At 58.3% G+C, this 19,868-nt stretch overlaps 1 protein-coding gene across 3 annotated transcripts in view; it reads right to left on the bottom strand.

The window, feature by feature from the left end:
* The window catches only part of SRC (SRC proto-oncogene, non-receptor tyrosine kinase), a 31,692-nt gene extending 15,143 nt beyond the window's left edge, over window positions 1-16,549 (bottom strand). For 2 of the 3 annotated variants that reach the window (XM_077187229.1, XM_054644306.2), the window contains exons 1-2: window positions 16,318-16,549; window positions 4,051-4,125 (exon numbers count right to left, since the gene is read on the bottom strand). The gene's annotated coding sequence lies outside the window, so the exon portion shown is untranslated. The remainder of the gene's footprint in view (window positions 1-4,050; window positions 4,126-16,317) is intronic. The other variant, XM_077187230.1, reaches the window with a different exon arrangement.
* Between the last annotated feature and the right edge of the window lie 3,319 nt (window positions 16,550-19,868).

The following is a 19,868-nucleotide window of genomic DNA, read 5'->3' as shown; positions in this document are numbered from 1 at the left end:
TTATTATTGTAATTATTATTGTTAAGAAGAAGAAGAAGTTGTTTCCCAGGGCTCGAGTGACAGATGCCTGCCCACCAGGAAACGAAACAACCTCTGGAGTCAGTTCAAGCAGCAGCTGCTGGGCAGTCTGGCCATGCTGCCCTTGCCCTGGGATACCATTGCCCCTCATTAACATGGAGACACCTCCTGTGTGGCTGCAGCAGGCAGTGAAACTGCCAGGACATGGTTTGGGAGCAGAGGGAAGCATGCTGAGCTGTGGGAGTGCAGAGTAAAGATGCTGAGCGTGGAATCTGGACCTGTGCTGAGACTGTGGCAGCTCTGGGGCCAGGCACCTGCCATGGGACACAGCTCAGTCCTCACGTGTTTCCTCCTACACATGAGTTTCTACCAGGAAGGGGATTTAGTACTGAAGATGGACCTTTGAAGTCCAAAGCATGCAGCCAACAGGATAAAAGTTTAAATCAGGAGCAGTTTCAGGCAGTTTGCAGCTAAGGACCAAGGGATCTCGCTTTTATATATAGTGAAATAGTTTATATATAGCCTTCCTTTCCACTCAAGACCACACTCTATAAATACCTTCAAGGTAATGACATAAATGAAGGCAGGGAATTATTTGCAGTCTCTAAAGATGGCAGGATACCCAGCAGTGTCCTGAAGCTATGGCAGGAAATATTTAGGCTAGATCACGCATGGCAGGAGGGAAAAGGGAGGTGGAGACAAGCAGGGAGGAGAGTATCTCTGATAAGAAAACAAGCAGGGAAGCAGCAGAGGAGGCAGCTGCTGCCCACAGGGTGCAGACCTGGATGCAGTGAGGCTTTGGGAGGGCTCAGCCTCATCCAGCAGAGGGTTTTGAGCCCAGCTTTGGAGAGAAGCTCGGGCTGAGCCCCCCAGAGCCATGTGCAGCCCCAGCAGCCTGCACAGCCCCAGTGTCACTGGGGCAAAGCCTTGGCTCTTGCTGTGGGAAAGCTGAGGGGTGCCAGGCACAAGCTGCTCCCTGTCCCCCTCAGCTCCCCTCCCACAGCAAGGCTTTGACTGATGATCAGGGCTCATTTCCCAAAAGACACAATTTCCATCTACTGCTTTCCAGCTCCCACACTGCACAGAGGACCAGCAGTGTCCTTGTGTGACCCGTGCCGGCAGGCTCAGATCCTGCCATGGTCTGGGAAATGTAATAAACTGGGGTTTTTTGTGCTGGGTATGACTCCAGCAGCCACTCCAGCAGAGTGGGCAGCAGAGCTGTCCTTCCTCCTGTGGATGCAGGTGATGAGGAGGGACCATGCCTCTATCTGCCACAGGACTCAGTCCACCCATACCTGTGCCAGGCTTTGGGGGTCTCAGAGCAAATAAAGGTCAAATAAAAGCTTTGGATTTGCAAATGGTCACTTCTGGCAATCCAGAGGCAGATCCTGCAGCCAAGGAGAAGGAGTTTGTCCCATAAATGCACTTTAAAAGCCTGTTGCAGTAGGGGAGAGTAAGACCTGAGGAGTGATGACAAGGAGCCCCCACCTCCCTGTCCCCAGCCAGCCCCTTGCTCACCTCTGCCCGGGGCTCTGGCACCCGCTGGGGCTCCCGGGATGCCAGTGGCAGTGCAGGGAGAAAAGTGGGAGCATGGCAGGGCTGTGACCGTGTGGCTTGTGACTCCCCACGGGACAGTGAGCAAGAGCAGAGCTGCTCAGAGTTTCCCCTGGAAGCAGCACTTCCCCAGGCAGGAAAACACCCCAGCCAGGGTGGTGGATTTAGCAGCACTCTGGGGACACAAGTGTCCCCCAAGCACATTTTCTGAGCCTGGGTCAGAAAATTATTTATCAGTGTGCTGAGGAAATCGAGGTATCAAATAGTAAATATGCCCAGAGATTAGGTAGAAGCAGAGCACAGAGAGGGGAGAGGGACTTCCCTAAAACAAGGGGGTCCTCACCTTCACACCTGTGAGCCTGTGGGCACAGGATGTGCAACTTCCAGCCATGTCCTGGCCAGGAACACCATGAACTGTGAGTCCATCCCTCCTCACACAGCAGTCTGGGCAGGGAGAGCTCCCACCCTGCACTGGGGTGCTGACCCTCCCAGGCAAGGGCTCTGCTGGATGTGCTGGTCACTGGGACACGATGCCCTGGCAGGGCTTTGGCTGCAAGAGCCAAAGATGGAGGAGGAGGAGGCAGGAGCCCACAGCTCTCTGGGGAAGGGGCTGCAGAGCCCCACTCCAAGCTCTCCTGTTGCTTTGCATCTGAATAGCTACACACTCTGCCTTCAATCTGGCCCGTGCAAAATACAGGCTGGCAAGCCCAAACTGTGCCCAGGGGCACTGGCAGCCTTGCACCATGCCCACTCTGAGTCCCAGGTAACTCAGCCTACATGACCATGTGGCTTTAGCCCTGTGGCTCTCCACCTGTCCCCAGGGAGGAGAGGGGCCTGAGAAAACCCTTGCAGCTCCCACACCTCCTTGGCAGCAGGAAAGGAAAGGGTGCAGATTCCCCTGGGAGAACACAGGGTTGTGCAAGAGCCTGGCAAAGGAGTGATTAATGACAGCAGGAATGTGCTGTGCACTCAGGTCCTCGGGAGGCACCAGGGAGAGACCCCCCTGCTTCTGGCACAGCTGACAATGAAAACCCCCCTGGAGTTAAAGGGCAGGGGAGGAAGTGTTGGTGGCTCCCAGCACACCCCAGCAGCATCACTGGGAGCTGTGGGACAGCAGCCAGACTGCAAAAAACACCCATTGCCAGGAGCTATGCTGTGTATATGTCTAATAAATTTATGTCTAATAAATACAGCATTTCCACACGCAGCAGGCTGCAGGGAGGCTCAGCACCACCAGCACCCAGCCAGGGCAGCCTGGCTGATGCCCAGTGGGATTCTGCCCTGCTGCCGTGCTTTTCACAGCTGACAGCGCTGACATGGGGGGCTCAGCATCGCTCCCCATCATTCACCTTTCAGCAGAACTGCCCCTGTCCCCCTGCCAGGGCTTGTGCAGGGGGCTGGAGCACGGCCAGCGCTGCCTGTGCTCAGCTTGAAGCTTTCCTGCAGCGGCAGGGATTAGCACCCCGGGCACGTCGCAGCCTGCAGGAACTCCCTGCCTTCCGCCTGGGGGGCAGCGCCAGCGGCACGGCACGAAGCACCGCTGGCATGGGCTGAGAGCCCGCGGAACCACCGCTGGCATGGGCTGAGAGCCCTCAGAACCAGCACAGGCATGGGCTGAGAGCCCGCGGAACCACCGCTGGCATGGGCTGAGAGCCCTCAGAACCACCGTCAGCATGGGCTGAGAGCCCTCAGAACCACCACTGGCATGGGCTGAGAGCCCTCAGAACCACTGCTGGCATGGGCTGAGAGCCCTCAGAACCAGCACTGGCATGGGCTGAGAGCCCTCAGAACCAGCACTGGCATGGGCTGAGAGCCCGCGGAACCACCGCTGGTATGGGCTGCAAGGCCTCAGAACCACCACTGGCATGGGCTGAGAGCCCTCAGAACCACCACTGGCATGGGCTGAGAGCCCTCAGAACCACCTCTGGAATGGGCTGAGAGCCCTCAGAACCACCGCTGGCATGGGCTGAGAGCCCTCGGAACCACCGCTGGCATGGGCTGAGAGCCCTCAGAACCACCGCTGGCATGGGCTGAGAGCCCTCAGAACCACCGCTGGCATGGGCTGCGAGGCCTCAGAACCAGCACTGGCATGGGCTGAGAGGCCTCAGAACCAGCACCAGAATGGGCTGAGGGGCCTCAGAACCATCACCAGCATGTGCTGCAGGGCTTCAGAACCATCACTGGAGTGAACTGCAGGGAGCCCTCAGAACCACCACCAGCATGAGATAAGAGGCCTCAGAACCAGCACCGGAGTAAGCTGGGAGCCCTCAGAACCAGCACCGGCATGGGCTGCGAGGCATTAGCTCCACCGGGAGCACTGTGGAGGGCCGTGCCTTCCGCACCTGCAGCCAGCCCCAGCCCGCCTGGGATGCTCCAGGATGCTGTGGCTGTGGCACAGCACGCAGTGCCGCTGCTGTGAGCCCCCCAGAAGGTGAAGCTGCCCAGTGCCCGGTGCCCAGGCCATCGGGGATGTCTTACCGGTGCTTTCGGCTACAGCCTGGCCGCGGGGTGGGGAGGCGCTGCCGGAGAACTCAGCTCAGCTCCCGCTGCAGCCTGCGAGGAGAGGGAGCGTCAGCACCGCGGCAGCCCTGACACCCTCTCCCGCCACGCCGCGGTTCAGTGCCCAGGGCTGCCTTCATCCTCCTCCTCCTCCTCCTCGCCATCCCTCTGGTGAGCTCACACCGCTCACTCTGATCTCTGCTGTGAAGAGGGGATGATTCTCTGCTCCACTTCATCAACCCCACTGGGGATGGGAAAGCAGGCGGCTGGAGCCACCCCAAGCCATGTCCCAGAGTGGAAGGGGAGCAGAGGCACCCCCAGCCCAGCAAGGGATTTTTCAGGGGAAAAGCAAAGCCAGTTCCTCCAGACACACCAGCATTTCCAGCCCTGCTGCTCCATCTCTGGACAGCCACGACCTGTGGCAGGGCATGGTCGGCCACCAAGCAGAGACCTCGTCCCCCGGGATGAGTCATCTGCTCCAACAGCTGAGACAAAAGCTACGGCACAAACGAGCACAAGGTATGGGAGCAACCTGTGCTGCTCAAGCCCTGGCTCATCCAGAAAAGCGTGTTTTAGCTAAATTTTTCAAAAAGGACGGTTTTCTGTCACAAGCCTGCGTGATGGGGGGACCCCAGTCAGCAGCAGCAGCTCGGGGCAGAGCTGCAGGTGGAAAGCAGAGCAGGACATGGCCCCACAGAGCCAGGGCAGCCCCTCACCTGGCTTTGCCACTCTTTCCCAGAGCCAGCTCCTGCAGGAACTGCTCCTTCTCCTACAGAAAGGAAATCCTCTCTCCAACCAGCCCTGCTCACCCAGCGCTGGGCAGAGGCTTCAGCCACCCCCGAGGGGCTCCTGCTCCTGCACAGAGGGGATTCAGACCCTACTTCAAGGCCCCAAGCAGTATCCCACCAGGCTCCTGTCCCAGCTGGAGCCTCGGTTTCACACCTGATCCAAGGGCAACATCCCGGATTTCACACCTCATATAAAGGGAATATCCCAGTGTCTGCATGCAGGGGCCATGCCCCACCGCAGGTTTGTTTTCATGGCCTCCCCTTCCCCCTACTAATAAGTTTTGTCACTATTTTTAGTGCATTTGATTAGGATAATGAGTGGGAGCTGACTGACAGCTCTTTAAGACGTTGAATGGTTTGTAATTTGTACTTGACAAATACTGGCTGGCAATGATTGCACAGCGGGATGCAGGGGGGAAGCTGCAGCCCCAACTCCAGGCTGCAGCACATACAAATAAAGCTGTGCCGTGTACACACGTGGTGCCCGTGTCCCTGCCCCCTGGGCACGCTGTGACACGGGCCACAACAATGATTTACCCCCAAAAAAGCCACGAGGAAAATCCAAATATCCTCAGCCTGGGGTCAGCCATGTGCCAGAGCCACAAGGTACCAGGTCTGCTGATGGGGAAGAGCCGGTCCCTGGGTGAATGGACGCACTAGCAACCTCATGCTGAGAGATTTGCCTGTTTGGTGGCTGAAAGTGGCTGCTGTGGCAGCGGCCTGGCACTCCCTGGCACATCTGGCACAACCTGGCACTGCCCTGCTGCTGGCTTGGCAGTGGGGCTGCCATCCTCACCAGCACATCACTGGCACAGCCACAGCCAGGCTCAGAGAACACCAGCACTGCCATCCCCACCCATCCCCTGTGCTGCTGGCTCTGCATTTGGGGTCTTCCCTGCCTCCATTCCTCCCTCGACAGAGGGGAGGGTGCCAGGGCTGAGCAACTTGACCGGGGCAGAGGCCGCAGCAAGGAGAGGCCAGCCCAGTCCTACCCTCTCCAAAAGCAATTAAAAATGAAGCACACTCGGCTGCACAGCTCAGCTCGGATCAGATCACGGTACGCGAGGCAGCGGCATCCCCGTCCCCCGCTGCCGGCGCTGGAAATGCCACCTGGACCGCCCAACACCCACGCTCCGGGCTGTCTCCCCCCAGAAAATTCACTGGCAAGCTGGGTGGCAGGAAAAGGCTCCATCCTCTGCCCTACCTCCCCGAGGAGAGATGCTCTGGCAGCGAGGGGAAGCGGCAGCTCCGCGGCGAGTCCCGCTCCGGCTGCTTTCCTGCTTTCCTGGATCGCTCAAGGATACAATGGCCGTGGTACGGGCAGGCTGACAGCGCAGGGGAAGCGATCTTATCGCCTTCGCAAAGACACTAACAAAAGACACTGATTGGGAGCAGACAAAACACGGCAGAGGCAGAAACCTTGGGAAATGCCGCGACAAGCTGGGGCCCAGCACCAGACACCCGAGCTTTGGGGAGGGAAACAAACATCTCCGGCAATAAAGGCGCTGTCCTTGGAGCTGCTCCAGAGCCGGGGGTGCTGAGCAGCACTGCCCGCAGCAGGGTGGGGGTGCTGGGGACAGGGGGCAGGGGCTGGGAGCATCAGCACCCAGCCCCTGATGGAGGGAGACGAGCTGAGCCGTGTCCTCAGCTCGCAGAGCCGCGGTGAGATTAATCACGGCAACTGTCTCACACCAGACTGAAAAATGAAGCGTGCGGGACGGCGGGCGAGACAAAGCAGCCTGGCGGCACCCAGCCCATGGCAGCCGGCACCGGGGACAGGGAGAGGCACAGAGCAGAGGTCCCGAACACACCCAGCCCCTCCATCCCCTTGGCACACAACCAGGCCCCTTCCAGCCGGGGCAGATCCGTGCAGGATCAATGGAAGCCGCCCGCAAGGGGGGCATTAAACCAGAGGTCCCAGGCTGGAGGCAACCGAAGGGCCCTTTGCCACCCTTCCCGTACTGCTGCTTGGGGGGCACGAAGTGGCAGCAGTGCTGCCCCTGCCAGCGTGGCCCCCAGAGAGCGGGGTCAGTGCTGAGGGTGAAATCCCAGCTTGGTCAGTGCTGCCATTACCATGGCATCGAGGTGGTCTTTTAATCATCGAGGAGTCTTGTAATCATCTTAAGGTGGCACCCTGTCCCCTTCCCTGCTTTGCTCTCTGCTCCCTCCCCACATTTCAGTGCATGCACAGCCCCGGATATGCTCACAGAACAGTTTCCCCCTCTGTCCCAGGGGATGCTCCTGGTTTTGCCCTTTCCCACGGCAAGCATCTCAGCTGGGGGCCAGCGAGCAGCAGCACAGCCCCCGTGCCTTGGGGACAGCCTGGCTGCCCTGGCCCAGCCCACCATCCCCTCTGCCACCTGAATACACAGTCACTGTGTCCAGCCAGTGACAATTCCTGTCCCCTGTCCCTGCCATCAGGCTTTGCTCAGTACAGGACAGGGAACACAGGCTTGTCTCTGCCAGGCTGGGACCAGGCTGACTGCAATGAGTCCCAGGAGCTGTGAAAAGGGGGAGCTGCTGCCCCAGCCCCAAAGTGGGGTGTGGTGCTGCAGACCCTGTCCCTGCCCGGCTGACGCAGTGAGGACATGTCTGGCTTGTGCCTGCAGCCCTTCTCCTCCACAAGGACATTCATTTCTCACCTGCACTGATTCCTAAAACAGGAGGAACAATGCAGGGATGCTCACTCATCCCTCAGCTCCAACCAGGAGCAGCCACAGGCAGGTGTCCCCAGTCCTGATCTCTGCTTCACCCAGTAACAGCATGATGAAGGCATCTGAGCCAAGGCAGGCCAGCCTTCCCCTGGCTCCCCCAGCTGATGGAGAGCTCTTCCAGATGAAAGAATGGCTGGAGTAGGGAGGGCAGTGCAGCTGCTGTGCAGGGGCCCAGCACAGATATAAGTTCCAACACACTCCCCACAGATATGAATCCCAACTCCTCCTCTCTGGCCCTGTCAACTCCCGTTAAAATTAAGACCATCTTAATTAAAGCTCCTCAGCCCAAGACAGCAGAGGCCAGTGCTTCATAAGAGGGGAAAGGATAATTAGATCAACCATCCAAATTCACTCCCCCTAAGCATGGGGGAGAGCACGGTCGGGAGCAATGCAAAACGCCTCCAAAAAGACATGTCAAAACAGGGAGTTGAAAAGACCAAAACAAACCCTGAGAAGCACACAAGCACATTCTGCATGTTCATGTGGCCAAGAAACTGGGAAACTCCAAGCAAGCACACTGTGAGCATGTAGGGAGCTTGAGCTCTCCCAGCCATCACAGGGTCAGCCCCTCCACGGGCAGATTTTGGCTTGCTGGGGTGATGGGCAGTGGCTCAGTGGCACAGAGAGCTGCAGGCTGTGCCCCCCCTGCCCCCACAGCAGCCCAAAACCAGACAAAGGCAGGGGCATCCTGACACTGGGCACCCCCAAGCACCATCCTGCATAAAGCCACAAGCCTTATCTCCCTGAAACCATGCAAGCAGCTGGATGCAGGAAGCAGAATGTGCTGCAAGTTGTGCTTGCTGGTGCTGAGCTGAGCACTCAGTTTTAAGCCTTTTCTCCACTGAGAGATGTGAGAAGGGAAGGTGGCCATTGCCACACCTTGTCACATCCTTGTCACTGTGCTGCAGCAGGCCTGGGGACCGACAGGGACCATCTTTGTATCTGTCAGTGTGTGGGTGCATCCTTTCTGCACTGTAGGGGCATCCAGCAACTACAGAAGGGAACACAAAGCTTTCTCACCCTGAGAGTGGTCCAGCACAGGCACAGGGACTGGAGGGGTGGTGGGATCCCCAGCAGGAGATGCTCAGAGCTGGCTGGGTGCTGTGCAGCCTGACTGTGCTCTGGGTCAGAGCAGGGATGCCTCCCAGTACCTCCCAGCCTGACTCAAGTCTGCACTTCCAGCATTCCCATCAGGACACCAGCCAAAGCCAGGAATTGCCCAACCAGCTCCAGCAAATGCTTTCCAAGGCACACAAAGCCCTTGGCCTGCATTAACCTGAGCTGGCTTCTCCCAGGCAGGTGATGAGGGCACCGCTCTCCTCCTGCCAAGTCCGGGAGAAGGAAACTGAAAGGAAATGCTTCCAAGGGCAGGAGTGCCCGTGGGGCTGGGAAGACACAATGCTAGGCAGGGAAACTCTGATGTCAAGCTGGAATGGCACTGGGAGCTGGAGCTCTTGGCTACCAGGACTGCCTGGAGCCACGGGGCAATGCTTCCCCAAAACAGCCCTGTGGCTCAGCACTCCTCAAAATGTGCCCTTTTAACACTGGCCCCTGGGCATGCTGGCACCTCTGAGCTCCCACTGCCAGCCACTTAACTCTCCAGTTTCCCATGGCCCATCCCAGCCCTGCTGTTCCCATCCTCCTCCAGGCAAAGAACCGGGACAAGGGACTGATCCCACTGGAGGGGGTGATGGAGACCTGGTGACACGAGCTAGCCCTTGGAGGAGGAGGGGTGATTTCTGTTCCCCATTTCTGCAGCGCCTCTCCCAGCAGCACAGGCAGCCTCAGGCTCCAGGAAATGTGCTTTCCTTCTGCTTTCTGGAAGTGCACATCCACCCCGGGGGCTGTCAGGGGATGGCTGTGGCAGCACCCAGCCCACCCCGTGCCCTGCCCAGCTCCTGGGGAAGGGGCAGGTGGCAGCAGGAGGCTGCTGTGACTCACAGGTGTCTCAGATCCGGATAAAACAGTGGCTGTAGGGCTGACACACCCATTCTGACCTGGGCAAGACATCAGTGCAGGCAGGCAGCAAATCTCCAGGGCAGGGGGAGGAAGGGGGCAAGGAACGCAGGAGGCAGAAAAGCTCCACATCTGAGCAAGTTACAACCACCCCTGGCCACGCTGGCGTCACTGCTAAAACATTTCCACTTTCAGAGAAACCAGCCCATCCAGTCCAGCCAGGCAAGGAGCTCCCAGGGCTCTGCTGGCCCTCCAGGACCAGAGCCAGAGCCCCACCAGCCCTGCTGAGGGGTCCTGTAGGACCCCCGTGGCAGGAAACCTCCCACAGCCCTCCTGACATGGAACAGGAACCGAAACACTCTTGGGGAAAAAAAGGAAAAATGCTGGGAGGGTTTGTGGGTATGTGCACCCATGGGGCTGGGAATTGCCCCTCTCCCAGTTGGAGACTTGGCAGGACACCTGCTGGGCTTCACTGCAATGGGAGGGGATGAAGGACAAGCCCAGCAGAGGCCAAGGCTCTTCTGTCACAGATTTCAACCATTTCCCACTTTGCAGACCCCTGAACATTTTCAAATAAATAATCAGGATCCCACAGTGCAAATTTATCAAATTTATTCTGATCATTTTCCTGGGTTACTTTGGGACTTTGGGGCATTTGCCCAGCACAAGCCTCGTGCTCTGGGGAACCATGGGGCCACCAGCCCTAATGTACACGTGCTATGTGTGGCTGCAGGTCAGGGCTGGATGAGCAGGGTCAGCCTCCAGCAGTGCACACCCAACTCCTTCTTTCACCTCCATGGGCATGGATGGGACCGGGAGCAGGTCCCATATGAGTGATCACAGTATGGACTGTGGCTCTGGCCTTGGAACACCAAGGACATCACTGGCAACAGAGCCCTGAGAGATGCTGGTCCCCACAGACACTCCCATCTGCACCACCAAAACAAAGCATCGCTCAGGATGCATCAGAGGAACAACCAGGGAGGGTCCTGAGGGGCCAGGACCCAGATCAGCCAGCCCCAAAAAGCTTTTCCAAGCCCAAAATGCTGTGTTGGATTGCCAGCTGCTCCCAGGGTGAGTGGGATGCTCACATCAGAGAGGATCCAGCTGGGAGGTTCAGCCCCTGATGGTGCTCACTATCAACAACCTGAGCAGATGAAAAACAAAGAAAAATGCTGAGCTGGTGTCTTTTATCCCTGTCGCTCCTGGAGCAGAGCTGGGCTCTGCACACCTCTGGCACTGCTCTGCAGTTGTGGTGGGGAGCAGAGATGGACTATGGGTGAGGTGGATGTGACCAGTGACACGTGAACCTTGCACCCTCCCAAGCCCCTGCTTGTGCTGCTCATCCTCAGTCAGGGACAGACTGAAGGGATGCAGGGACAAAGGGACACTGGGCGTCTCCTCTGCTTCCCATCACCTGTGGCTCACAGTGCCTTCAGCAGAGCCCCCCTGTACGAGAGCTGTGCCCACCCCAAATCACCCAGAGGGCTCAGGTGAGCGTGCACACACACGTGCACACCCCCACACACACCTGCACCTGTGCAGGCAGCCAGGTGGGCAGGCAGCTGCCCTCCTTGCCCTGCTCCCAGCAGCCTGAGCCTTCTGAGCTCATGGCATTGGAGCATGGAACTCATCCTGGTCACAGTGACTTTGCAGCTACATCTGCACCCTTCCTGATCCCACGTCACCCTCCCTGCCTGGTGCACCAGGCTGCTGACTGGAAGCTCCCTCCTGCTGCTCCAAGGATTCCAAATCCCTTTCTCAGCACAGCAGGGCCCCACCAGAACTTGCCCCATGGGCAGGGGAAGGAAAGGGCCCATCTGAGCAGGGAGTGGCTCCAAGAGCCTTTCTGTGTAGTTTTTTTGCATAAGTCAGCAAGCACATGCTTCAACCCGGGGACATGGGAAGCCCAGGGAGAGAACTGCCTGACCCTGCTGCAGCTGAGGATGAGGAAGGTGCTTGTGCTTCACAGAGATCAGATTCTGTCTGCCCTGTCTAAGGGGAGGCTTTGCCCATGGTGTGTGCATGGGGTAGGGCAGTGCAGTGGGGCTGGGAGAAGGGGAAACTGAGGCACACACTCTGTGTAAAACCTCACCAACTCCAAGAACAGCTTCTCCTCAGGTGTTCCTAGGGGAAACTGAGGAATGCAGCGGGAAAGCAAGTGGAGAAGTGAACCCAGACACAATGCTATGCCTCCAACCCCAAATTACTGCAAAAGGGTGCCCCGAGGCGAGATAATTTTAGGATCAATTTAGCACTGACCTGACCCTCTCATGCTGCCCCCAAGCTGGTGTGTGGTGTGGGAGGGGACACATTGCTCAGGACAGTAGCTGGACTTGTTAACCTCTGCCATGGTAGAGGGGCCAATGCAGCCATGGGCTTTTACCCTCATTGCCCAGGGTTTTGGTGGCCAAGGTTGCCAAGCACAGTCAGGAACAGTGGGAGCAGCTGCACTGGGTGGAAGCTACTTACACAGCATGCAGTCAGGTTTCCATCCATCCAGCCATCCAGCCATCCATTCTCAGCCCAGGGGGCTCAGGCCCAGCTGAAACCTCACAGTCACAGGAGTGAGACCCCAACAGGTCAAGCATGGGCTGGGAAACTCAGGGCCAGCCTTTGAGTCTTGAAGCTCAGGGAAAGAACCACAGCACAGCCCAAGTCACACATGTCCCTCTTGGCTGCAGACCCCAAAGCCATCCCAGTGTCCTCCTAGCATGGGGCCCACAGCTGTGAGGTGAGGGCAAGCTTGCTATGCACGGGCCCCATTTCTTATTTTTTTGCCTTAAACATCCAGGCAGTTCTTTCTCCACATTTCTCCAGACAAGCTCACCAATCCCACATGCCATCCTATGGATGTTTCAGATGCTGCATCTCCACTGAGACTACATGGAGTTGGGCAGATTTGTTTAAGGGCTGAGTTAACCTCAATGACCAGTCCCACCCTGCCCAGCGGCCGATGCCCCCGGCAGCCTGGCCAGCCCCCAGCCCTTGAAAACCCCTCCCTGCTCCCCAGTGAGAGCAGCCAGCAGATCCATAGCCTGCAGGGAAGTCAGTGCAACATGCAGATTTGCAGGTCCTGGTTCCTGGCCCAGGTTCAAACCACATTTGTTCCTGAAATCTGTTTCAGGGTTTTCTTTGCGAAGCGCGCGTGTGCAGAGCCATGTGCGCTGGTTCCCAACACAGCCAGTGCCAAGGTCACTGTGCCAACCTGGCACCGAGCTGGGGGCCTGGGTGCCCTCCTAAGCACACTCTGGGCAAGTCTGGAACTAGATGATCAGGGGAACGGGAACTAGATGAGCTTTAAGGTCCCTTACAGCCCAAACCAGCCCACAATTCTGTGATGTACTGGACTATCTCCCACTTTGCTGCCCATTTAAGCGAAGAGGAACCAAAGGCTTTAAAACAGCCCCGTGACACGGGGTGTTTTCTGCTGATGGGTGGAAACTTCAGCAAGACACGAGCCCTCGGGAGCTGGACTGCACCACCCACAGCTACGGGCAGTCGGGAAGAGCGGCTTGGACTGGAAACAGTGACAATCCACGCTCCTGTCCCAGGAACAGCTATGCATGGATGATTATTTCCATCCACAGGTCCGAGCTGCTCTCCAGGCATGGGGTTCAAGGGCTCCCCTCTGCAGGGAGGTGCAGGGGTGTGCTGCTGTCTGACAAGGCTGTTTCTGATGGGATGCATGCTGGACACATCTCCAGGCGGGCTCCGGGGCGAGATGCGGAAGTGAGCTCAGATGGGAAATTGTTCCAAGAGATAAAGAAACAAGTTGGAAACCGAGCTGCAAAATAGACAGCACAGGAAACAATAGCACTTCAGATAGGCTTTCCAATTTCCCACAGCCATGCCAGGAGTCCAGTGCTTTGTCCCAGGGATGCTCGTGGGTCCCCCCCTGCTCAGACATGCTGGGAGGAGGTGCAGGCTGCTTGTTCCCTCCTACCTCTTCTCTTTCAAGATCTTACAGGCATTTGCTGGTTGTTTAAATGAGAGGTTGTGGACCAAGTCCTTCAGGTGTCATTAAATAAGAGTTTAGCTCTGTGATGACTTCAAAGGCCAGGCAGGATCCCACAGCAGTAACAGGGAGAGGCAGATGGGATTCTGAAGGCGTGGGAGCCCCATGGTCCATCCCCTGCTTGCCTCAGTGAGTTCAGTGAAATGATGCTGCTTTGCAGGAGCTCTCAGGATTGCTGATGTCCCCTCTGTGCCACCAAGGCAGAAAAGGACCCTCTTGTCTTTGCAGCAGAGCCTCCACACTGCTTGGTCACCGCAGCGCTCTCCTCGTCTCATCCCCTGCTCCCCAGCCAGGGGCTGGGATGGCCCTTTCTGCCTCCCCATGGAACCTCCCTGATTTTCCATCACTCTGGCACAAAGTCATTAAAGGGCAGAGCTATCATTAGGGCATCTCCATCACACAGGGAGCACTGCAAGGCCACTAACGATCGAGACAGGGAACATTGGACTTCCCTTCCCTGCTGCTGCTGTGTAGCCCATAAATAACCCTGTCTTGGGCTGTTTTGGTGAAGCTGGGAGGTGTTTAGAGGAGCATCTGCCCTGCTGCTCCCAGGTCAAAGCTTGGAAGTGAGAATTGACCCTCGATCTCCTAAGCCAAGATGTTCCTCCCTGATATATAAGCAATAACTGGCTAATGATTACAGAGACACAAGCCTCGGCTCAGACACTGAGTGCCACAGTTTTGCTCTGGGTGGATCTGGAGCCAGCTGAAGCTGATGGCTTAGCACAGGATCAAACTCTATGGCAAAGGTGTCAGGGGCAGCCCAACAGTGAAAATGACAGAAAGGACATTGCTTTAAAGTGCAAGATTGCTGATGTCATCCTCCACATCCCCTTCCTCATGCCTTCCTGGGCAGCCCTGTGACTGTCTGACCAACACCTGCTGCACAGGGGGCCCGGGCACATGTTGAGCCCCTGGGTTCTGAGGGGCGTCTCCAAGTCTGGCAGGGACAAAAGGATTCCCACCACTAATGGCTGGATATTGGGATGTTTGTCACCACTCGGTTCTTGCACTGGTCATGCTGGCAGTGGGTATCTCCTCGGCTGAGAGGAGAGCAACAAAGATCCCCAGCACCTCCTCCTCTGGGAGCACCAGCCAGGCAGGAGAAAGAAAAATCAAGTCTTTTGTTACCACCTTCGTTCAGTTTCACAGAGCGCTGCTGGATATGTGCTGTCCTGTCCCTGTCCCTGCACAGGCAGGAGCTCACCTCAGGGAGCCCTGTGCTCTGCACCCTCCACTGTCCCCAGCTCCTAATGGCCCTGTCTTGAGGGACCCCTGGCTGCATGTCACATCATGTCCCTTCCATTGCATCACTTCTGGGGAGCCAGGAGGACAGGCCATGGCACACACAGGGCAGCACAACCTGCTCCCGGCCACCTACAGCCTTTACTGCTGCTCAACATCTCTGGGACTGGGACCAGGACCACAGTCACTTCCTGGCACCGAGGCCAGGGCTGAGCCCTGGCACACCACAGCAGCCACTGGGGTGAGGAAGGACCAGGGAGGAGTGCACTGTGCAGGGCCAGCAAAACACAGGGAGGTGGAGCAGATCCCCACTCAGTCCAGCAGGTCTCACACGAGCCTGCACAGCTCCCTGACATGATGCTGAGAGGACCATGCCAGGATCAGTGCCACAAGATGCCAGCGCTCTGCCACACCTGTCCCCATGCACACAGCCCTGTGCAGCAGCCTCAGCCCTGCAGGCTGCCTCCCGTGTCCATCCCAAGTGGCCCCAGGATGCAGCACAGCCTGTCTGGGCAGTGAGCGGGATAAAACCTCATCCTGACCCCAGTGTGGCTCAGGGCAAAGCCCACGATGCTCTTCCATGGCACCGGGGGCTGTGACAGTGGGGACACGCCACTGCCACCACTCGCAGCCACACACGGGGCTTGGATCGCCCAGGCTGCGACGGGGAACTTCCCGACTGGATGAAGTCTTAAATGGGAGAAGCCGGGGCTCTGCAGCCCCCCCAGCAGCTGAGCCAGGCGGGCACGGCGAGGGGCACGACTTGCCCGGTCCACCAGGGCTGGACACTGGCCCCAGAATCACCGGTGAACAAACACAACAAGGGAAGCGGATCACGAGACATCAAAGCAGGGGGGCGATGAATATTTCATGTCCTGGCCTACATACAGCCCGGCTGTCCCCGCCCTGCGCTCCCGGGGGTCCCCCACAGCCCCTGAGCACAACAAAGGGGAGTTGCAGGCAGGCGGGGCCGCCCCGCCGGAGCCCCCGCGCCCCCAGCTCTGCCCCGCCGGGCAGTGACACCCCCAGCCGGCCCCACGGCTGCCCCACCAGACCATGTGCATCCCGCTGGACCCACCGCCGCCCCACCGACACCCGGCGCCCGAGCGCCAGCATCCTTGTGGGGACCCGCAGCCAGGGTATCGCACGCTGCCGGACCCACAGCTGCCCCACGGCAGCCTGGGCACGCTCGGCTGGAGCCATCGCCTCCTTGCCGAGCTGCCAGCATCCCCGATCGGACCCACAAGCAGCTCGGGCCACCGCGGGCATTACCCCGCCGACCCGCTGGACTCCTCTGCGGGCATCCCACTGCGGGCATCCCCCCGCCGCCCCGCTGGTCCCCACTGCGGATATCCCCCGCCGGAGCCCACGGCCGGAGCCTGGACATCCCCCGCCAGAACCCATGCCCCGAGCCTGGACATCCCCCTCCGGACGCACTGCCGGAGCCCGGGCACCCCCCGCCGGAGCCCGCTGCCGGACCGTGGGACCCCCGCCTGCCCCACAGCGGGGCAGCCCCGGCACTCACCTCCCGCCTGTCCGCGGAGCGGGGCCGCCCCCGCCGCTCGCCTCCAGCGCTCGGCCCCGGCTTTGTCTCCGCGCCGGGGGCGCGGCCGCCGCCCCCCGCCGCCGCCGCCGCGCTCGGTGCCCGCACCGCCCCGCACCGGGCCGGGCTCAGGGCTGCGCCGCCGGCAGCAGCATCGCGCAGCGCCGCGGCCCCGGCGCGCTGGTGCCTCGCCCGCCCCCGCTCACCCCTTCTGCGGGGCGGGGGGGAGCACCACGGGGAGGGGAAAATAAAAAAAAAAAAAATTAAAAAAAAAAAAAAGAGTAATATGGCAGCAAACCGGAAACGGAGGATGGGGGAAAAGGCAGCAGCAGCCCCTCCCCTCCCTCCGTGGCTTTTTTTTTTTTCCAGGGAGAAGGCTCCGGGCAGCCGGGCTCCGCGGGGCGCGCACGGGCCAGGGGCCGCCCCCGCCGCCGGCGCTGCCGGCGCGTCCCGGCCCGCGGCGGGGGAAGCGCCTTGGCTGCGCCGGGGACACGCGTGGGAGCGGCGGCCGCGGTCCTCAGGGCGCGTCGCCCCGCGGGTGAGGGGCTGGGGGTGCTCCCACCCGAGCCCAGCGCTGCTCGCCCCGGCGGGCTGGCTTGGTGTGGTACCTGGAAGCCGGAGCTGGTAACACAAAAGTGATTTTCAGGAGGCTGAAACCTCCTGGCTGGGTTGCGGTTCGCTTTATTCAACAGCTCTAACACACGGCGAATTGCGGGGGAAATGCTGTTTTGTCAGGTTCTGTTCCTCCTCATCCCCAGGAGGGACACCTCGCCTTCCCAGAGGACTGCAATCCACGTTCCCCCTTCCCTGAAGTCGGAAGGAGGCAAAACTTCAGATGGAAAGCAGAGAAAGATAAACCACGTCCTGTGCCTCCCCGGGGAACTTTGTGGGGCCCTTTGGAGGCAGCACAGGCACTCAGCGGTGTCTGAGCTCCGCTGGGGCACCCATTCCGTTTAGGGGTGAACATGTCCCACCCCTGCTCGCCCCTGAAGCCGGTGTCGGATCCAAAACAAGGCAGAGTGGAGCTGCGGGTGTTCTGGGGGTCCCAGTCCCCAGCTGGCAGCATCCCCCGCTCAGGTGTGTGTGTCCCTGAGTTCCACTCAGGAAGGTGGGCACACGGGAACAGTTCCACCCATCGTTCCCCTTGCTCCTCAGCAGCCTCCCCTTTCAGCATCAGCAGCGGGAGGTGGGAAATGCCCAGCTCTGCCCTGGCACCGGGGTGCACACACGGGCTCAGGCTCTGCCGGGTGCCCCGGTGCCTGCACCCAGCCCGTCGGGGCTGCCCGACCAGCTCAGCGGCGCTGGCAGCCCTCCCACCTCCCCCACTGGCGATCCATTGAAGTGTTCCCTGTCACGTTATCCTCCAGGAAGAAAGGGGGTGAAGCAGTCCACTCCTTAAACCCACATTTAGCTCTTTTATGCGGCACGCTCGGCTGCCGGCCAGCTGCAGTGACCCTTGCATTTCCACAGCCAGCAGCACCTCTGCCGTCCCTGCCCACCCCTCCGACCAACGCTGCAGCCACTCCGCGGGGGCTTTTCAAAAACCCTCCTTCCTCTGAGCAAGATCTGACATTTCAGAAACAATCTGGGAAGTTAACAACTTTGAAAGAACTATGTGGTGGAGTTTTTCTTTCTGTTTCCCACTCCCCCCCCCCCCCGCCTTTTGAGTTATTAAAGAAGTATTTCCCATGACACTGGCGAAGGCCAGCGAATCCATGAGTCACCAGGAACAGGGAGTCATGCACGCGCCGATCCATCGGCCGTGGCCAGCACATTGTGAGGGGCCCTTCCCTGGGAGGAGCTGGCGCTGATAAGGTCCCTCCGGCCGCGCAGGAGACGCTTTCGCCTTGGGCTCCCTCCCAGGCCGGCCGGGCTCCCCGGACACCCGTGGCGTGCGTGGTCTGGGGGGTCGGCCCTGTCTGCTCCAACCGCAGGCTTGGGGGTGTTATTTCTTAGCCCACCCTCTCTGCTATTCAGCTGTGGAGGGAGGGATTTTTCATGCGATGTGGGATGAAGGGGTTAACCCGGTGGTGTGGAGTACTGCTCTGCTCACCCACGGATGTAACACAGGGGAAAGAGGGGGTCACAGCAATGCCTGGGCAGCCCCACACCTCCTCCCTGCTGTGCTGCACAGGGACACAGGGACGCTCCCCTGTCCCTCCCTGTCCCAGGAGCACCCACTGCAGCTCGGAGCTCTGCCGGAGGGGAGAACACCCCAGGGAAGTGGGGACCTGGCTCCAGCCCCGGGTGAGCTGGTGAGGATGACTCAGCCTCTACTGGATGCAGACCCAAATCTAAGATGCAATTATGACTTATAAATATTTGTATTTTGTTTTTCTCTTTTGCAATCAACTTCTTTTCTGCAGGCTGTCCTCCCAATCGGAGTTCCCATCTCTGGCGGTGCCGGCCCATGGCTGGAAGGCAAACGCCCACAGCACTGAGCCTTTCAACAGCCAGACCAAGTCCACGACACAACTTCTTCTTCTTCCTCTAAGATGATGCCAATGTGCAAATATAAAATTACAAACAGACACAGTCTAAAGCCAGACTCTTATCTTTTGGTCTCAAATGCTGGAATGTGCCCTCACAGGGCTGACATTAAACACGCAGTGCTGGTGATAGTGCGATTTAAGACCATTTAAACAACCCAGCTCACCTCAGGACGCTCCTGGCTCAGACATGAGGTCTGGAGCCTGACGGCCCCTGGCCACCCACTTCCCTTTGCCTCCTGCCTCTCTTCAAATATTTATCTTTAAGCAGTCTAATGCAAATTGCTGCTTTTTTCACCCAACCAGAGATTTCGGTCTCTTGTCCGAAACTCATTTTCTTGATATGATTCTTCACTTTTAAATAGAGCTGATAAAACCCACCCCAGAGAGAGGAAGAGGGTTACAGAAACTGAAAACCAGATACTTTCAATTTGAACAAAAGTAGCACTGAGCATTTCCAGTGGCTTGGTTATTACAGGACGGCTTGAAAAGATACTTTAAAAAGAAATGAAGACACGCTCAGGTATTTCTGTGTTTTCTTGCTGACCTTTACACGAGTTTCATCAGCAACAAGAAGAATGAGAGTTACTGTGGGCAGATGCTGTCATGCTCATGAGTAAGTAAGTAAGTACGTGGCTCCTTCCCCTCCAGGTGTGCAGATCAAACTGCTCCACAGGGCTCCCAAAATCCTCCTGTGAGGTAAGAGGGTGCTTGTTGGGTCCAGTGTTTGATCTGAGCCCTGACCTCCCCAAAGTAACTGTGGATTTACAACAAAACATCTATTCATCTCCAGCCAGCTTTATTTTTCAGCATCCCCTTGGCACACGTGAATAAGTTTTGTCTATTGGATTCTGCTCCTGAGGCTGCACTTTGTTCACTGCAAATTGCGAATACAGTTGCAGGAATTATTACTATTAATAATATAATGGTTATGTTTGAGATGCTGGACAGAGAGAGAGAGAGAGAGAGAGAGGCAGCCATGGCTCTTGCCCTGAGATTTTATGATCACTGAGCTTTACAGCCCTGTAAATAGTGAGTGTGAGA

Source organism: Agelaius phoeniceus, chromosome 17, assembly GCF_051311805.1.
Source record: "Agelaius phoeniceus isolate bAgePho1 chromosome 17, bAgePho1.hap1, whole genome shotgun sequence".
NCBI lineage: Eukaryota > Metazoa > Chordata > Aves > Passeriformes > Icteridae > Agelaius > Agelaius phoeniceus.
This window is presented reverse-complemented; position numbering and strand designations above follow the sequence as displayed.